The 17,407-nt window shown below is 43.5% G+C and overlaps 1 protein-coding gene across 1 annotated transcript in view; it reads right to left on the bottom strand.

Annotated features, from left to right (window-relative positions):
- Positions 1 to 11,919, bottom strand: part of LOC129452101 (transient receptor potential cation channel subfamily M member 2-like) — a 45,372-nt gene extending 33,453 nt beyond the window's left edge. The window contains exon 1 of the mRNA XM_073854751.1: positions 11,794 to 11,919. The gene's annotated coding sequence lies outside the window, so the exon portion shown is untranslated. The remainder of the gene's footprint in view (positions 1 to 11,793) is intronic.
- Positions 11,920 to 17,407: the final 5,488 nt, after the last annotated feature.

The raw sequence follows: 17,407 nt of genomic DNA, 5'->3' as shown, positions 1-17,407 counted from the left end.
TCATGATGTAAAGAAGTTAAACTACACAATCAGTACAAGCATATTGATCTAATTTTCTGGAAAGCTTAATTAAATTTTACATTTGAAAATATATTTGTTTTAACCTTTATATATTAACATATATTTCAAAATGTATTTCAGGGGCAACAAATATATTTCTAATTTTACAACATATATTTTCCTCACCAAAATATACGTTTTTACAAAATGTATGAAGTATACAAAAATTTTAAATAATATAAGTATATTTTTGCAATTGAGTATATTTAATTTGAACCTTTTCAAACCTGTTATGTTTACACTTCCCTTTCAGTCGGTCACTACGACGTCACGTCGTGACCGACGAATTGGGAACTCGCTTAGAGAGACCAATCTGCTTCGTACTCTACTAAAACGCCAATGAACTTGGCATTGAGATATTTGCATAATGCTGGCGCCGCCCCGCCAGGTGCGTATATAAGCCACAGGTGCAAATATGGAAATTAGCCTTTTCGCTTCGAAAGCCGGCATTATCTGCTACTGAGAAGCTACTATCTGCTCTTCGGGGAACGGTTGCTGAAGTTGATTGACAAGCAGTACTAACACAGCGGACGCTCGCAGTATTCCACTGCTCTGCATATATTTTGTTTTGAGTTTAGTGTGTGCGTTGTCTCTCCCTGTGCACATCATCAGCTGAGCACCTAAAGAGTGATTTCCCTAAAGAGTGATACGTGAGAGCTCTGTGTCTTTTTAAAGACAGCCACTCTCTCGTATATTCGGAGATCAGCGTCCTTTTCAGGATGGCTTTTCCTCCATGCGATCTTGGGTGCGAGAAGTACAGGGATTCCAGTGACGGTCACGAGCACTGTCTTCGTGCTTGCGCATCTAGCACTCCGAGGCTGCGTTCATGGAGAGCTTTTGTTCTCTCTGTGAGAGCATAACTCTCTTGGATTGCGGAGACGACTGTCGTTTCTACGGGAACGACGTCCACGCCTTTGCAGTGCTGAACGCCGGCATGGTGCGGCTGTCAAGCGCTCGCAGGACGCTCTTCGCATCACTACGCTGAGTAGGACGGAGGATGCGTCCTTCACCTACCGGCCTTCCCATCCTCAGCCGGTTGAGGCTCCGGTGGAGACTGCAGAGTCGTGTTCTGCGATTTCTGCCGAATCCATTGGACCTCCTTCTGGTCCCGTCACTTCTGCAGCATCAGAGGGGTGCCCATTTTTCCCTCCGAGGCGGAGTCGTCCCGGAGATGGCGGCCGTGCACGAAGAGCTGACGTGATTTGCGGCCGTCTCGGCCGTTCAGCTTTTACCCCTCACCTCCCTCACCAACGGAGCCGCTAAGGGGGGGATCCCTTCAGTGGAGCGGGGGGTTGCGATGCAGCTGCGTTCCTGGAGGGACCACCCAACCCTTCCCTCCCGTGTTTGTATAGACAGTCGTCCGGTTACGGGCGCTGCCCATCAGGCATGCAGAGACGCGGCTTCAGCCCTGCACGCAATAACGTCACTGCAGGTTCACTAAGCGAAGGCTTTAGAGATTTACGAGGGAAGCCGCGACCTTCAGTCGTGCGATGTCCACCACAGTGTTCCAGATCGCCACCTTTGGCTATGTCTGGCTTACATGACGGACGCAGACGAGAACAACTTCTTGAATGCTCCTGTCTCACAGACCGGCCTCTTCGGCGAGCCCATGGAGTCATACAGCTCCGCTGCGCAGACTGAGGCGATCTCTTAGGTCATTCCCCGGCGAAAGAGAGCTGCCCTTGGTCCACCACGCCGGCTCCTCAGTCTGCCTCTCGCCGTCGGCGTCCTGCGGCGGCCACCTCTGTTCCCCTCCTTGGACCCCATCTCGGCAGCGCAGGGGAACCGGTCGTCAGCAGCTCGACCCGCCGTTTAGCCGCTTCCCGTGAAAATCTGGAGTTTAAGTGGCCAGAGACGGGCGACCCGGAGTGGCAGAGGATCACTCTTCAGGAGACGGTGATTCGCTCCTTCCCCCGGTAGAGGGTCGGGTGGAAAATCCTTGGTTTACATCTGTTCCACCGACTGTCCAGCCGGTACCCACTTAACCACACACAAGAGTGCATTCCTCTTCCCTCTCCAGGTCTCCGGAGGATCGAGAGAGCCGTGAGTGGGCACACCAGCTCACCCTACCTCTCCTCTATCGCCAGCGGGTGTTTTCCGGAGTCTGTGCTCCATTACACCTGCGTGTCATTTCTATTTTACCCCGTGGTCAGACCCAGCATTTCTGATAGCAAGATATGCCCCTGAGTCGGGTCTCCTGGCATTCTGTAGCACATGCGATGCCCCCAGCACGGGATGAGCAGCCACGTATGACGGGCTTGCAGTCTCAGGGGTGTGCATAGCACCCCAACTGCCGCGAGTGGTGCGCTGTATATCTGGGACTTGTACGCTCCGCTATGGAGATGCGAGGGAAGGATGTATTAGCCGACACCGACAACATTGCGACTGTTGCGTTATTTACCGTTAAGGCGGTTTTTGCGCTCTTGTCACCTGTCGCATTTCGCTCGTCATCTCCTCCTTTGGAGTCAGAAGCATCTGAGGTCCCTTCGTGCCATTTACATCCCGGGTACGCTCAATACAGCGGCAGACGCGCTTCCCGAGCTGCGCGCCCCGGCGAATGGCGACTCCACCCCCAGACGGTTCAGCTAATTTGGAAGAAGTTCGGTCGTGCGCAGATATATCTATTTGCGTCACCGCACGATACCCACTGTCGCCTGTTTTATTCACTAACCGAGGGAAGCCTCGTCGTGGATGCGTTGGCACACAGCTGGCCGCGGGGGACGCGGAAATACGCATTCACTCCAGTGAGCTTAATTGCACAGACACTGTGCAAAGTCAGGCAGGACGAGGAGAGCCTTTTATTAGTCGCCCCGTACTGGACGACCAGGAAATGGTTTTCAGAGTTAATGCTCTTCGCGACAGCCCCTCCCTGGCGAATTCCCCTGAGGAAGGACTTTCTTTTTTCAAGGAAGGGGCACATTATGGCACCCGCGCCCCGACCTGTGGAATTTCCATGTATGGTCGCTGAGTGCGCGCAATGTTTAGGTGATTTATCGCAAGCGGTATCTAACACCATCAACACGGTACGAGCACCGTCCACAAGCCGGGCTTACGCGCTTAAATGAAACCCTTTTTTCGTCACCTGGTGCTCTTCGCAACGCGAGGACCCCAGAGAATGCTTAACATTGTGCTTTTATATCTTCAACATAGGTTAGATGGTAGGCTGTCACCCTCCGCCATTAAAGTTGATATCGCCGCTATTTCTGCTCATCACTCACTTATTAACGGCAGATCAGTTGGCCAGCATGATTTGGTTATTAGATTTTAAGAGGCGCTCGCAGGCTAAACCCCTCGCGCCCTCCCTCTTTCCTCCTGAAACCTGTCCATGGTGCTGAAGCCTTCAGGTCTCCCATTTGAGCCTTTGCAGTCTGCGAGTCTGAAGTTTTTATCAATAAAAACTCTAACCCTGCTAGCATTGGCCTCCGTGAAGAGAGTAAGGGATTTATATGCATTCTCTGTTGACAATTCGTGCCTTCAGTTTGGTCCTGCTGTCTCACTGAGACCCAGACCAGGCTACGTGCCCAAAGTTCCCACCACTCCCTTCAGAGATAAGGTGGTGAGCTTGCAAGCTTTGCCCCCGGAGGAGGCAGACCCAACCATGGCTTTATTATGCCCTGTATGAGCGTTACGCATCTACGTGGATCGCACACAAAGCCTCAGGACCTCAGATCAGCTCTTTGTTTGTTACGGTGGTCAGCAGAGAGGGAAAGCTGTCACTAAGCAGAGGATGTCTCATTGGATAGTTGATACTATCGCCCTTGCTTATAATCTGCAGGGCATTCCTTGTCCATTTAATTTGAGAGCTCACTCTACTAGAAGTGTTGCCTCATCTTGGGCACTCACTCGTGGTTCCTCGCTAACAGAGATCTGCAGAGTTGCTGGTTGGGCGACACCTAATACGTTCATTAGATTTTACAGTGTTCGTGTCGAGCCTGTCTCCTCTCGTGTCCTTTCCTCGTTAGGGGAAGCACAGAGAACAGGCTCGCAGGTCGGCTTGCAGCCTCCGACTGCTGCTCCAAACTGAGCTCAGTATGGAAGGCCATCAAGGCAAAAATGCGTAATAATTTGTTTTGCCTTCCTCCGCTGACTTGGCAGCCTGATGTTGCGGAGCATCCGCTGCCAGCCTCTCACTAGCTGCATCCTCGCGAACCTGTGTTTGGCTCGGGCATCCACATTGCGTCCCACCGGGTTCCTTTGTGAGTATTTTTCCGTTTCCCTCAGCAGAGCACTGCTTTGCTATCACAGCCAAGGCTGTCATTTTTACCTCAACTACGGTTGACTTTCGCCCACCAATAGCCCTTAACGGGGCGGTGGCTTCCGCAGCGTCCCTATACTGCTCAGATAGGGCGCTTCCCAGTCGCTGGCACTACTGTGGGGTTAAAGGAACATCTAGTGCCCGGCCTTCTGCCTTAAAACCTAATTCTCCTTATCCTTAAGTGGAACCGGAGGGCTTTACGCAGACACTGGAAGAGGTCAGCCCTCAGTGGCGTTTTGGTAGGGATTCCCAATTCGTCGGTCACGACGTGACGTCGTAGTGACCGACTGAAAGGGAACGTCTCGGTTACATATGTAACCCTCGTTCCCTGAAGGAAGGGAACGGAGACGTCACGTCCTGTCGCCACAGGACTGCTCCCTGCTGTTTATCGGCCGGTCACACTTTCCGGCTTTCTCAGCGAAATGAAGCTAATTTCCATATTTTCACCTGTGGCTTATATACGCACCTGGCGGGGCGGCGCCAGCATTATGCAAATATCTCAATTCCAAGCTCATTGGCGTTTTAGTAGAGTATGAAGCAGATTGGTCTCTCTAAGCGAGTTCCCAATTCGTCTGTCACAGCATGACATTTCCGTTCCCTTCCTTCATGGAACGAGGGTTACATAAGTTACGTAATCTTCCAATGTAATGTTAAAGTAAATGTTTTGAAATATATTTATTTTTAAAATATATTTCAAAATATACAACAAATTGCCCAAAGGGAGTGTCTTGCGAGTATTTTGTGAATGTGAGCGTCTCTTTTATCATAAACCCTTTCAATGCGTGTACAGCAGGCATTTATTTTGACATGACACATGATGCAAATGGTTCACATGATGCAACAAACAGATATTTTGAATTTGCACTTCTCGGAAGAGAAGTCGCTGCCACTGATTTTAATATATATATATATATATATATATATATATATATATAAATATATATATATATATATATATATATATATATATATATATATATATATATAAATATATATATATATATACATATATATATATATATATATATATATATATATATATATATATATATATGTGACCCGTCACGGAAACCAGGGACACAAGTCGGCAGCACAAGTTTCGAGAAATTGAGAAACAAAGTTTTTTTTTCAAAATTTGTGATTTTCGTTTTATTGCAGAATCTGTTAGTTGAGATCACAAAGAAGCCTCTCCATGTTTGAGATAGCAGTTTTTGTATATTTAAAAGCGTACATTTTGCGGTTAAAATAGGCTTGTTTTTCCGGAGATTCTAGCGTGCAGCGGGGGGCGTCATTGTCTGTGTATATTTACATACTGTATAAGCTTGTGTTTTCGCCTCCGCCCCCAAAGGGAACAGCGTGACTACTAAATAAGGATAGTTCGCCCAAAAATGAAAATAATGCAATTAATGACTTACCCTTATGTCGTTCTAAACTCGGAAGACCTCCGTTCATCTTCGGAACACAGTTTAAGATGTTTTATCGTTAGATTTAGTCCGAGAGCTTTCTATCTCCTTCATTGAAAATCTATGTATGGTTTCCATGTTCAGAAAGGTAATAAAAACATCATCAAAGTAGTCCATGTGACATCAGTGGGTCAGTTAGATTGTGTTGAAGCATCGGAAATACAGTTTGGTCAAAAATAGCAGAATTACGACTTTATTCAGCATTGTCTTCTCTTCCGGCTCGAGCGTAAAGTCACGTGACTGTAGTGACGCGGCTGCCCTGTCCCTCAGACATGTTTGCTAAGTTTTTTTCAAACTTATAGCGTGCATCTCCCCAGACTGTAAAGCTCTGGCGCACAAAACAAAAGAAAAATAAAAGAAGCTGGGGCGGAACAAATAACAGTCAGTCGCATCGTACGTCAGGCGCGTCACTGACTTTATGCGGCGCCGCAGTCGGATGACGTCAAAGTACCGCGAGAGCTCTTCAAGAAATCTTATGGAGTAATTTAAATTCGACTCGCTCTCGCGGTACTTTGACGTCATCTCTATGTCAGTTCTTGCAGCGCAGCATGAGTCCAAACACACAGAAGTTACACAGAGATCGTTGTAGTCTTTATATAATTGGCTACATGCTTTGTCTATCAATATTTTCCATGAAGTTATTGGCTGATGGAGGAACGAGCGAGCGATTGGTTACATCCCTAAAGGACTTCACGTTTTCGACGGCGCTGTTTGGATGATCTATGATACTACCTCCCTCCCTATTTTAAATACAAACTTTGAGGGCGGGTTCATGTGTTTAACGGAGTGTAATCTCATATACCCTACATGTTACGTTGTAAATAGTCTTCAGATTGCAACCCTATATCACGCAAATACGTGACTATTTCACGTATGGACCAACGTGAAAATGTCACGTTTTGCCGGGTCATGCGAAATCTGATGTAAACAATCTATATTTCACGGATTATACGCATGTGGACAAAATGGTCATTGGATAATCTGAAACAGACTGGATTCGACTTGTGATCCCCACAAAGGTAAAAAGAGTCATGTTTATTTTTGCATGTTGTTATTTGGTTATAAAATACTACATATAATGCTATAACATCTGTATCTCAAAACGGCTTTACAGGGGGTATGGCTTAGCTAAATGAGATGTAAATGAGCCCTATTGTCTCCCTCACTTGGAAAGAAGAGTCCCTTTCGTCTCGATTTTCTCGGTTTGAGTATTTCTGAGTTCCTATATTCAAATGGCCACAACTTCTCCAAATCTTATCAGATTTCCACGTGTTACACATCGTTGGAAAGCTTAGAAACTGCACCTTCAGAATCTGTGAATAACTCAAAATGCCCCAGATCCGACTTGTGTCCCTACTTTCCGTGACTGGTCACATATATATATATATATATATATATATATATATATATATATATATATATATATATATATATATATATATATATATATATATATATAATGATATTTGAAAATATATTTTTGGCCATTTGGGTAATGGAAGCTACTGAATTAAGATCATGCGACAACACTGTAGCAAATCTTCTGTTCAAAACATTTATTATTGCACAGTCCCTCCAGAAAAATGCAATTATGCTATTGCATGATTAAACACATGTCACTGGAGCGGGCCTCTAGTGCCCCTCCGGACGTTTCACCTCGAGGAGGTCCCCAAAAGCACCACCAATGACCAGACACGAAACCAGATAAGTAAAATTTGAACAATCTTTATTTAAATTATTTAAAAGCAAAAATGGGGATGGGGAATGGGGATTAAAATGATCTCTGTTGTGTATCATTGCAGGGGGAGTGAGAGAGGGGCCAAGGGGAAAGGGACGGAGCTCCTTCGTCCCCAGTACGTATGGCTTCTTCTGGTGTGTACGGGTCGTAACTTCCTCGGTTTCTCCTTCGTATACACGTGGTGCCCTCCTCGACTCCTGGAGGCAAATAGAACACACAATTAATAGGGGGTTTTAACTCCAGTGGTCACCTGTATGTTTAGGTCCTTCCTTGGCAGAGCCTGGTGGTGAACTATGGAACGGGGCCGAGGCCACGCCTCGCCGTGAGAGGTGAATCCTTTCTCCTGCTCCTCGAGGGTACTCCCTTCGCTGCCTTCTGTGATCACAAACAGTTAGAGACTTTTTGGGGCCTGGTTCTCTCTCCAGGTGATGCAGGTATACTGCAAGGGGGTGTACAGGTGCAGCGAGGGGGAGGCGGGGGACTCTCGGTCTTCACAGGTAAGTATAACTCTCGACTTCTCTCTTGGACCTCCAGCTGGCGAACACACTACGTGGGACGTTCGGACGTAACAGGTAAATGTAACTCTTTAACTTTACTTTCAGTTCTCCAACAGGCGGGCACACTACGTGGGACTTTCGGACGTAACAGGTAAATGTAACTCTTCAACTTTACTTTCAGTTCTCCAACAGGCGGGAACACTACGTGGGACTTTTCGGACGTAACAGAAAAGTGTAACTCTTAACTTTACTTTCAGTTCTCCAACAGGCGGGCACACTACGTGGGACTTTCGGACGAAGCAGGTAAACGTAACTCTTCAACTTTACTTTCAGTTCTCCAACTTGTACATAGAGTTTACTCACACTACCTTCGGTCTTCTTTCACAGCGTGATGGAGTAAGGAAGGGAACGGTACATCGCCTGACCAAAGGACCAGTACGGGCGGCTGGGTGTAGACTCGCTCTCCGCCTTGTCCAAGGAGGGTCTAAGAGGTACTGTCACAAGCCGGGGCGGACCCAGATACTATAGGGTCACGCCCCTTTCTAGTTTCCACCTCGAGGAGGTTCCCAAAGCCACCCCAATGACCAGACACACAAGGTACAAGTAAAGTTAAAATAAGCTTTATTTAAATTATTTAAAAAGATAATCAGGGAAGGTAAAAGGGGGACTTAAAATAAAGGCCTCTTCTGGCCTCCAGGGGAAGCTTCCTTAAAGGGGAGGGGAATGGGGAACTTAAAATAAAGGCCTCTTCTGGCCTCCAAGTGAAGCTTTCTTAAAGGGGAGGGGATGGGACTCTTTAGGGTCTCTTCCTTGATCCCGTGGCGCCCTCCGTTGGTCCTGGAGGCAGACCTTCAGGGGGAGCAGACTGCAGCTACGGTCAGCACTTTCCGATGCCTCGTTCACTTCTGCAACACAGTATTGTTACTTAATGAATGACTGCGACTTTCTCTCTCTTACAGTGAGCTGGCAGCGGTGGATCCGGTAAGTATCCTTCAGGTATCTGGCTCGTGTTTTACGGGTAACTGATTCGGGGCCTCCTCCTGTAGTGGCTTGCGAGTAACTGGTTCATAGTTTTCCTCCTTTAGTGGACTCGGGGCTGTAACACAAGATCACACTTCACCTTTAACTGTGATTTCTCTTACTTTCAGGTAGCTGGTAGCAGTGGATACGGTAAGTACTTAACAGGGAACTGATTCATCGTTTTCCTCCTTTAGAGGGCTCGGGCTGTAACACAAGATCACACTTCACCTTTAACTGTTATTTCTCTTACTTGCAGGTAGCTGGTAGCAGTGGATACGGTAAGTACTTTACAGGTAACTGATTCGTCGTTTTCCTCCCTTAGGGGGCTCAGGGCTGTATCACAAGATCACACTTCACTGTTAATGGTGACTTTTCTTACTTGCAGGTAGCTGGCAGCAGTGGATACTGTAAGTACTTTACAGGTAATTGGTTCGTAGTTTTCGTCCTTTAGAGGGCTCGGGGCTGTAACACAAGATCACACTTTACTATTACTGTGATTGTTTTCTCTTTCTTACAGGTGGTGAGTAGTGGTGTATACGGTGAGTAGTCAGTGCGTAGTCTTCCTTTCAAGGCCTTAGGTGTGCCCGGGGAAATTGGTGCTGTCACTGTCGAGCCGAACGCTGCTCTCTCCTTCCCATACGTGGAATTGCTGGACTCTGGACAGGGGCGCACTTTTGAAGAGGCTCCGTGACAGGCAGTTAGTAACCAACTAAACTTCAGCAATGCGGCAACTTCACTCGCATATATACCAACACCCAGAATTGTACTCACATACGGTCTTGATTTCCTGTACCCTTTTCCACCGTCACCACCGTGGTATACGTTGTTCAGACCTGGGACTCTGGAGTGTCTTGCTGGTCTCCACACTGGATCGCTAAACAGCGTATAATAGACAGGCACTTCACTCACCACACGGCGTCTTCTTCGTTTGGATACGGCCAACTCCGACCTATAACGGCTCCTGACAACAGGTACACAGCACTCCACTGCAATACAATCATGTGTACACACTCACTCTGTAAAATCCAGACTCACCCACGACACACTTTCGTGAACAATAAGGTCAGGCCAGGGTCGTCGTGGAGTCGGCCGAAGAATCTGCGGGGCGTTTCCGTGATGAAGGCCAAAAGTGGAAATGTAGCTGTTGCGATGATCCTTTCTCCTATTGGTGCTATGTCCCCGGCTCGCCCACCACTCGACTCCGCGATGGGGCCGCTATTTCAATCACTGAGGGCTCACACACACGTCAAGTATTTCACTCTTGATATACACATCCCTTTTATACGCTCTGTACTTACAGTGGTTGATCACACTTTCTCTCTCTTCGTCCCTTAGGCTCCCCCACTAGCTGGCTTCCTTGCAGGCAGCACCAAATCCAATCGCTTGCATCCAACTGTTGCACATTCACATCTACGGAACAGGTGAGTCAATATTTCCAAATACAACAGAACTTTCAAACATACTCTCCTCCGTCTTCGTGTCAGCCACTACTTTTGTTTCGGTCTCCGTATTCGTGTCCAAACATCCACTTCACTGCTCCAAAGCTACGCTCCAACTGCACTGCCACAATACACAGCCCAACTGCACCGCCACACAACGCAACCAAAGTCAACTGCAACCAACCTTCCGTTTTCAGATCCTCTTTATCCTCCTTCGATTCCTTTTCTCCTCCAATCACAGACCGCTGTGTTTATCTGTCACACCTGCATCTCATTCGCTTGATTTTTGCTTGAGGCAGTTTCGCGTAAGTTCCGATGTTTTCACTTCACCCTCCGGGTGGGAACCATTTCCGGGCGGAACCAATCGTCAGAATTTTTGGTTCCACCCCATGTAATCGTCACCGTGTGACAGTACCTGCTTCACAGTGAACAGCAATCGCTCCTCCAACACACAACAGCACAGGTTAGCAGTGGTGTAGTCTACGTGATACGCAGGACTACGCCGTATACCCACTAGAAATTGTCAAGGATTTCCGTATACCCACTAAAAATAGCGTGAGGATGCGTAACAGCATGGTTTTCTGAGATTTCAAACTTTAAGTCATAATTTAGATGTGAAGCACTAACCATTAGCATGCTACACTTACTACTTTAGCGGGTTTAAATGGATATACATAAGCTATATATTTGATGACTTCCTGCCGAACTGTCGACAACTGTTGACAACTGTCGGGAAGTTGTTAATATACAGGCTAAACAAGATAGGGCCCAACACTGACCCCTGGGGTACACTGATATTACAGTCAATGTATGAAGAATAAGCATTACCAATATGTATGCACTGTTTCCTATTAATTAAATAAGACTCCATCCATTTTATAGCCTCATCTGAAAAATTATAAAAAGATAATTTTGATAATAATTTCTGGTGATTCACAGTGTCAAAAGCCTTCTTAAGGTCCAAAAACACTGCACCAACTAGAGTATTTCTGGGCCGAATGCACTTCGGCAGGGTTCGTACAAGTTTCAGAAAGTTTTTTTCGATTACGGGCCCAGCTGACGTGTATGTATCACTTATTTTTATGGGCATTTCCCCCAGAAAACCCCGCCCACCCGTCAATCAGCAGGAGATGCTAGAACTTACAAACATCACATCACTGGATAGCTTGGTTAATTTCAAGACTCAACAATGGCATGAATAAAGAAGTGTGTTTTTGGATGTAAGAAGAAGAAAGCCAGCATTATAGAAACAATGGACATAGTTTATTATCCAGGGTAGCAGAGGACACAGAGTTTGTCAGTGATGTCTCAGTATTTTTACCTGTTCCCAACCAAGTTTTGCCAGTTCTCTGTTATTCTGTACAACAGCCCAGAGGAAAAGATCCTGCCACGGATCCCAATCCAAGCCTGGAATCTTCTTTTCAGAATTATATGGATGCTCAGTTGGCTATGAGGAAATCAAACATTATCTGATAACAGGCAAACCAGACCAAAAACTTTCGATGATTGATTCATTTTTATTTAATCTGTCATGAACCATCATGTACCAAACACATTTACTCCAGAGGCGGACACTTCTTGAGTTTTTTAAGTACATTTTCCATGCATCTGAGCTTTATTAGAGTGTTTGTCTTGGGAAAAAATGTACTTTACTAAAAAATGTTCACTACATTCTAAAGCATAGAATCATACTGTCTATTCCTTTTATATTGCATATTAAAGTTGATTTAATACCCAATTACACAAAAAATTGTGTACTTTTACTTTCTTGAGTAAAAGTACAAGAGTACTTTTTTCTTAACCCTCAAACGCTCCTCGTTTTCTATTTACACTTTTGGCCCTTGGGGTCTATATGACCCTTTTGCCTCGTTTGCCTTCTCTGACTGCATATGCAGGTACTGTGAGTTCTGAATGCTCCTTCTCTGCCGTACTTTTGCTCTTCCGCAACTTTTAAACCCGGAAGTATTGCCCTATGGCAAGCTGCTGCATGTCCGTGTCTGTTTTAAAGATCGCTCTGAATGGGATCTCTATGAAAAGTCTGTCACAAAAATGGAATTATCTCTGCTTTTTGCTCAAAATGTGGTGTTTTTGCAGAAACCTACCCATATTCAAAAGCTGAACAAAATAACTACTGAAGGTAGGATGAAACGTTTTTTTTTGTTTGAAAGCAGAGGGTCTGTTCTTTCATTTGGTATATTGTATGTTTATTTATTTGAAGAAGAACATTTTCTGGAAGGCATTAAACTTTTGTGAAAATCATGAAAAACGCTGGCGCTGGCTGGCAACTTTTTTTAAAAACGCTGGCGGTGAAAGAGTTAAAGAGTAACTAAACCCTAAACCAACTTTTTTTAGTTAATGATCTGTAAGAATGGGGCTTTATTAGTGCTGTTCATTGATTTTAGTAAGTTTTTTGACATTTGGATATAAAGTGTTTCAATACTACAATATATGGTGTAAAAAATGACTCGTGACGTAAGCAGGTTCAAGATCACCACGCCCTTGTTACGATCTCTCCACACACTTAGTTCGTCCCCTCTATCTCCGTTGGGATCTGCCCACTTTTCTTGCATTTTTCAAATATTGCCAGTGGGTGGAGTCAGGTTCCGACCAGGGGTTTAGTTACGCTTTAAGATATGTAGGTATACATTGCCAGTAAATGGTATATCTCTTTAGCTGGTTTGCCAACCATCACAAAACTCAGAAAGAAGAAGTGTCATCTTACTTTGTGCTTGAAGGGATTTTTAGCGCTTAAACTCCTGCAAAGTGTATGCACTCAATACAAAAACAAGGTAATTGACCAGATATGTGAGCGGAGGTAGTGCGCCTGGATCCTAAATCATATGGATCTATGTTGTTTATTTGTCCAAATAAAGTTTTTTTGGCAGTAGCATTTAGTTTCTCCCGACAGGGTCCCTTCTCTTTTTCTTTCAACTTCTCAATTTATTCCGTTCTTCAATTTGACCTAATTTTAGCTTAAATGGCTTAGCGGTCGGTGGTGCCTCTAAACATGGCGCCCACCTCTCATAATGCAACACTGCGTGATGTACCTTCACATTCCCTATAAAAACGAATGAAAACTGACTAACTGCAATGAATTTTAATGGAGGTGGAAGCAGAGAATGTCCGAGTGTATTAGGTTAGCTAGCGCACTGTTATTGGCTCATCGCATTTGGGGGTGTAGCTTAGCCATAAGTCAATTGTAAGAAAAATATACATTTTCAATTATACAAATAATATATCATTTTTTATTTACTTATCATCTATACAATAAAGCTGTGTTTTAAGAGATTTGAAGTACTTTTGTACCTGTTTACCACTACAATCCTCAACTACACCATTGGCTTGCTAGCCTGGGTGCCAGCCAATCTTAGCCCCGCCCATCACATTTTGAAGAGGGGAAGATCGGTCTGGGTTTTTTTCCGTTGAGGAGCTACTATGAGAGTCCCAAAGCTGGTCAACCAATCAAATTGTGAGGGCGGGCCTTATACGATGATGGACAGATGTTTAACAGTAACGTAATCAACCACGTCACCAAAGAGCACGTGTGTTGAATGTGTTTACAACAAAATGGCTGCCGCTGGAGAATTCAGATGTGTGGATTCTGACATCGAGTCTGTTCTAAAAGATATCGACAGAGCATTGATTTTAAAAGAGGAACAGAGACACGCGAGCAAGGCATTTGTTTATGTTTTTGCCATCGTTCCTACGTGATTCAGCAAAAGTTGGTCGCACTTATGGAGGACAAATTTAAAGAAGCTACTGAAATGAGTGTCACGGCGATATAACTCGGCCTGCACGACGAGATGGATATAATTAGGGGTCGGTGCCAGCTTCTTTTCTGAACACCGGAATTGTGGCTGCTGAATAAGTGGAGGGACATGCTAGGCTCCGATATTTTTCAAGCCAACGTAACGTTAATGGGTATCGTCGTGGATGAAGTTCATCTAACGTACAAATGGTAAGAGATAGTCGTACTCTATGACTTAGTAAATACTTCATGTTGTGATATAAATGAAATGTTGTAAACATAGTAGGTGTTGATGTACGTTGCTAACTCAAACTTAGTATAATCACAATGATAGTGTCATTGTAGCGAAATAACTAGCAGTTCGGTCAGGCTGCAAAAGACGACATTTCAACATACGTTACACACTCCGTTGCTCTGATTGGTCATAGGTCTATCCAATTGAGTGGAGAGGCATTTTTCGGTTGAGACATGCCTCATAATTATAGCTCAATGGAGCGGTATCAGACTCAAATTCTGTATGACAACGTCAGGCTATTGGCTTGCCTGAAAAATATCAAATTTTTTATGAAACTTCACATAAATGATGATCTAAATTTGATTTAAATTGTTTTTAGATATTGATCTAGGTATTAGGTGTTGAGTTTAGCCATCGTTTTTTAGAAGAAAAAATAATTACTGTTTAGGAATTAAATAATTTCGATCAGCAGATGCCCATAGAGACCCATTCATTTTACTGGATGTGGCCAACTGCTCAAATCACTACTTTAGTGATACATTTTGTGAATTTAACATTAGAAAGGAAATTTAAAAAAATATTTTATTTCAAATAGTAATATTTGATAGTTTTTGATGCGTTTTGAAATGTCTGTTTTTACAAAATGCCTCAGAAATTCGACTGGGTATAAATGTGTGGGTCTGTGTGTGCGTGCACGTGAGTGTACATCTGCGTGCATTAGGTCACACCCCTTTATATGTTGTTTTCTGCATTTGTGACTGATTTTATTTGCCAAATTCCATACAAATGCTCTTTGTGGCAGTCATACCCGTGTGTGTGTGTGTTTGTTTGTATGTGTTTGTGTGAGCATGTGTTTTTTGCATCGCATTTGTGCACAAGTACCAGGCCTTCATCTGTGTCAAAATTATCATATTTATGCTGGATTTATTGATATTTATTTTTTGACAAATGGAAATAAAAACATTTTAATAAAAACATTTTTTTACATACCTTTAGAACAATCGAATCAAGCCCAGTTTTTTGTGTACGTAAAATATAGATTATTTAGGAAAAGTCACAAAGTTTTATATCTCTGAGATGAAGGGAACCTTTTTAACTAATGAAATATAGACCCCAAGGACCGTTTGAGGGTTAAGTAAAAGTATAAATCAATAAATCAAAAACTTGAAATGAAATGTAGTGGAGTAAAATTATGATAATATGCTTTGGAATTTATGTTTAAAAAAATACTGATAAAATATGAATACTTAAAAATGTACTTTTATGTAGAAAGTAAAAATACTTAAGTAGTGTCTGCCTCTGCCTAAATCTCATTACTGTATTACAATTAAAATTTACTGCAAGTTACAGTAAGGAGAATTAAATGAACTTCAACTGAATGAATAGTATGTTTTTTTTATATCCATGGTATTACTACAGTAGTTTTTGATAGCTCAGCCATAGTTATTTTTTGGTAACCATGGTTTAACTATAGTAACCATGTTTTTTGTGGTTTTAACTTCAGTATAATATTCATAAGGGGAGATTATTGTAAAATGTATAATTTCCCATGAAAATATAGGGGAATATACATTTAATCCTCATAAAAATGACGTAACAAAAACCAAAAAACTAAAACCACATCCTGGTGTAATTCATTCCTTATTCAGCTTACCATTGAAACCCTGTTGTCTTTAGTTGCTTTGTGTCGTGATGAGTCGTACAGAGGCTGAGTGAAGCTGCCCAACAAATGTGTTAATTCTTCAGACACGTGAATCAGTGAAACTTCATTACTGCCGGATGAAGGTGAATGACCACGTTTGTTCAGCTTACGTAAGAAGAAACAGCTGGGCATGTTGTCCTGAAGTTTGCCATAAAGTTTACAGAGCGTCTCCTCATGTTCCAGAAACTGCCGAACACACACACCGTTCTCCAGCAGAAGATGCACGAACTCCGGCTTATTGCCCTCCAGAGCCGAGAACATGGACGGGTGAAGATCACTAGACTGAGATAGAAAATCACTCTTTTAATTTCATTATAAACAAATCCAGCACAACAAACACCCTTAAACTATCAGTAAAATAAGTTCAAATACTAAGTCTAATGTTAAGGCTTTTGTGATCAGTTTAGTCTTCAGGTCACTGTCATAATACAGCAATGCTTTAAGAAATTTGCACACTGTAAAAAATCCTTTGATGCCTTAAAATTTTTTGTTGAATCAATTCGGATTTACAAGTCATTTCAACTTACTATTATTTATCTTGACTAGAGATGAGTTGTTATAGCTACAGGTGAGTTGGTATAACTTATAAAATGAAATTGACTTTTCTCAACTATATTTTATAAGTTGTGACAACTCATCTCTGTTGACACGACTTGTAAATCTGAGTTGATTTAACAAAAAAATTAAGGCAGCAAAGGTTTTTGTTACAGTGCATGAATTTACATTTGTGCATGTAGGCCTATGACTAACAGTGACTAGCAGTGTTTATTTGGTATTGTCTACATGTTTTAAATATGCAGCTCCAGTCAAAGTTATATTTGTTGCCTTTGTGAAATGCTGATTGCTGACTGGCTGTCAACAGTATGAATAACAGTAAAAAGATGAATAACTTTTATAATCTGACTATTAATATGAATAAATCTATTATAATTTTTTAACACACCGTCCATTGGCTCTCCTCAGTGAAAATCTCGGTCTTTGCAATGTCAACTCGATTCCAGGCCATGGCGAGCTCCAGCTGTCTCTTCCAAGACTGTCGACCGGTGCTTTCTTCATTCCTGGAGGCTAAAGAGACAACAAATGTTACACACAAAAATTGTACAGCGCACAATAAAATCAGCAGTTCCTTGCAGATGATGCTCTTCAATTTCCAGGTGTCTGGTGTGCATCGGTTCACTATGAAGCTTGTGTATTCTGGGTAGGGGTGGCTGATATGAGCCCGATATTTTCCACTTTCCAGCTGGTATATT

Source organism: Misgurnus anguillicaudatus, chromosome 17, assembly GCF_027580225.2.
Source record: "Misgurnus anguillicaudatus chromosome 17, ASM2758022v2, whole genome shotgun sequence".
Lineage (NCBI taxonomy): Eukaryota > Metazoa > Chordata > Actinopteri > Cypriniformes > Cobitidae > Misgurnus > Misgurnus anguillicaudatus.
The sequence above is the reverse complement of the archived record's forward strand: the minus strand, read 5'-3'. Positions and strand labels throughout refer to the sequence as shown.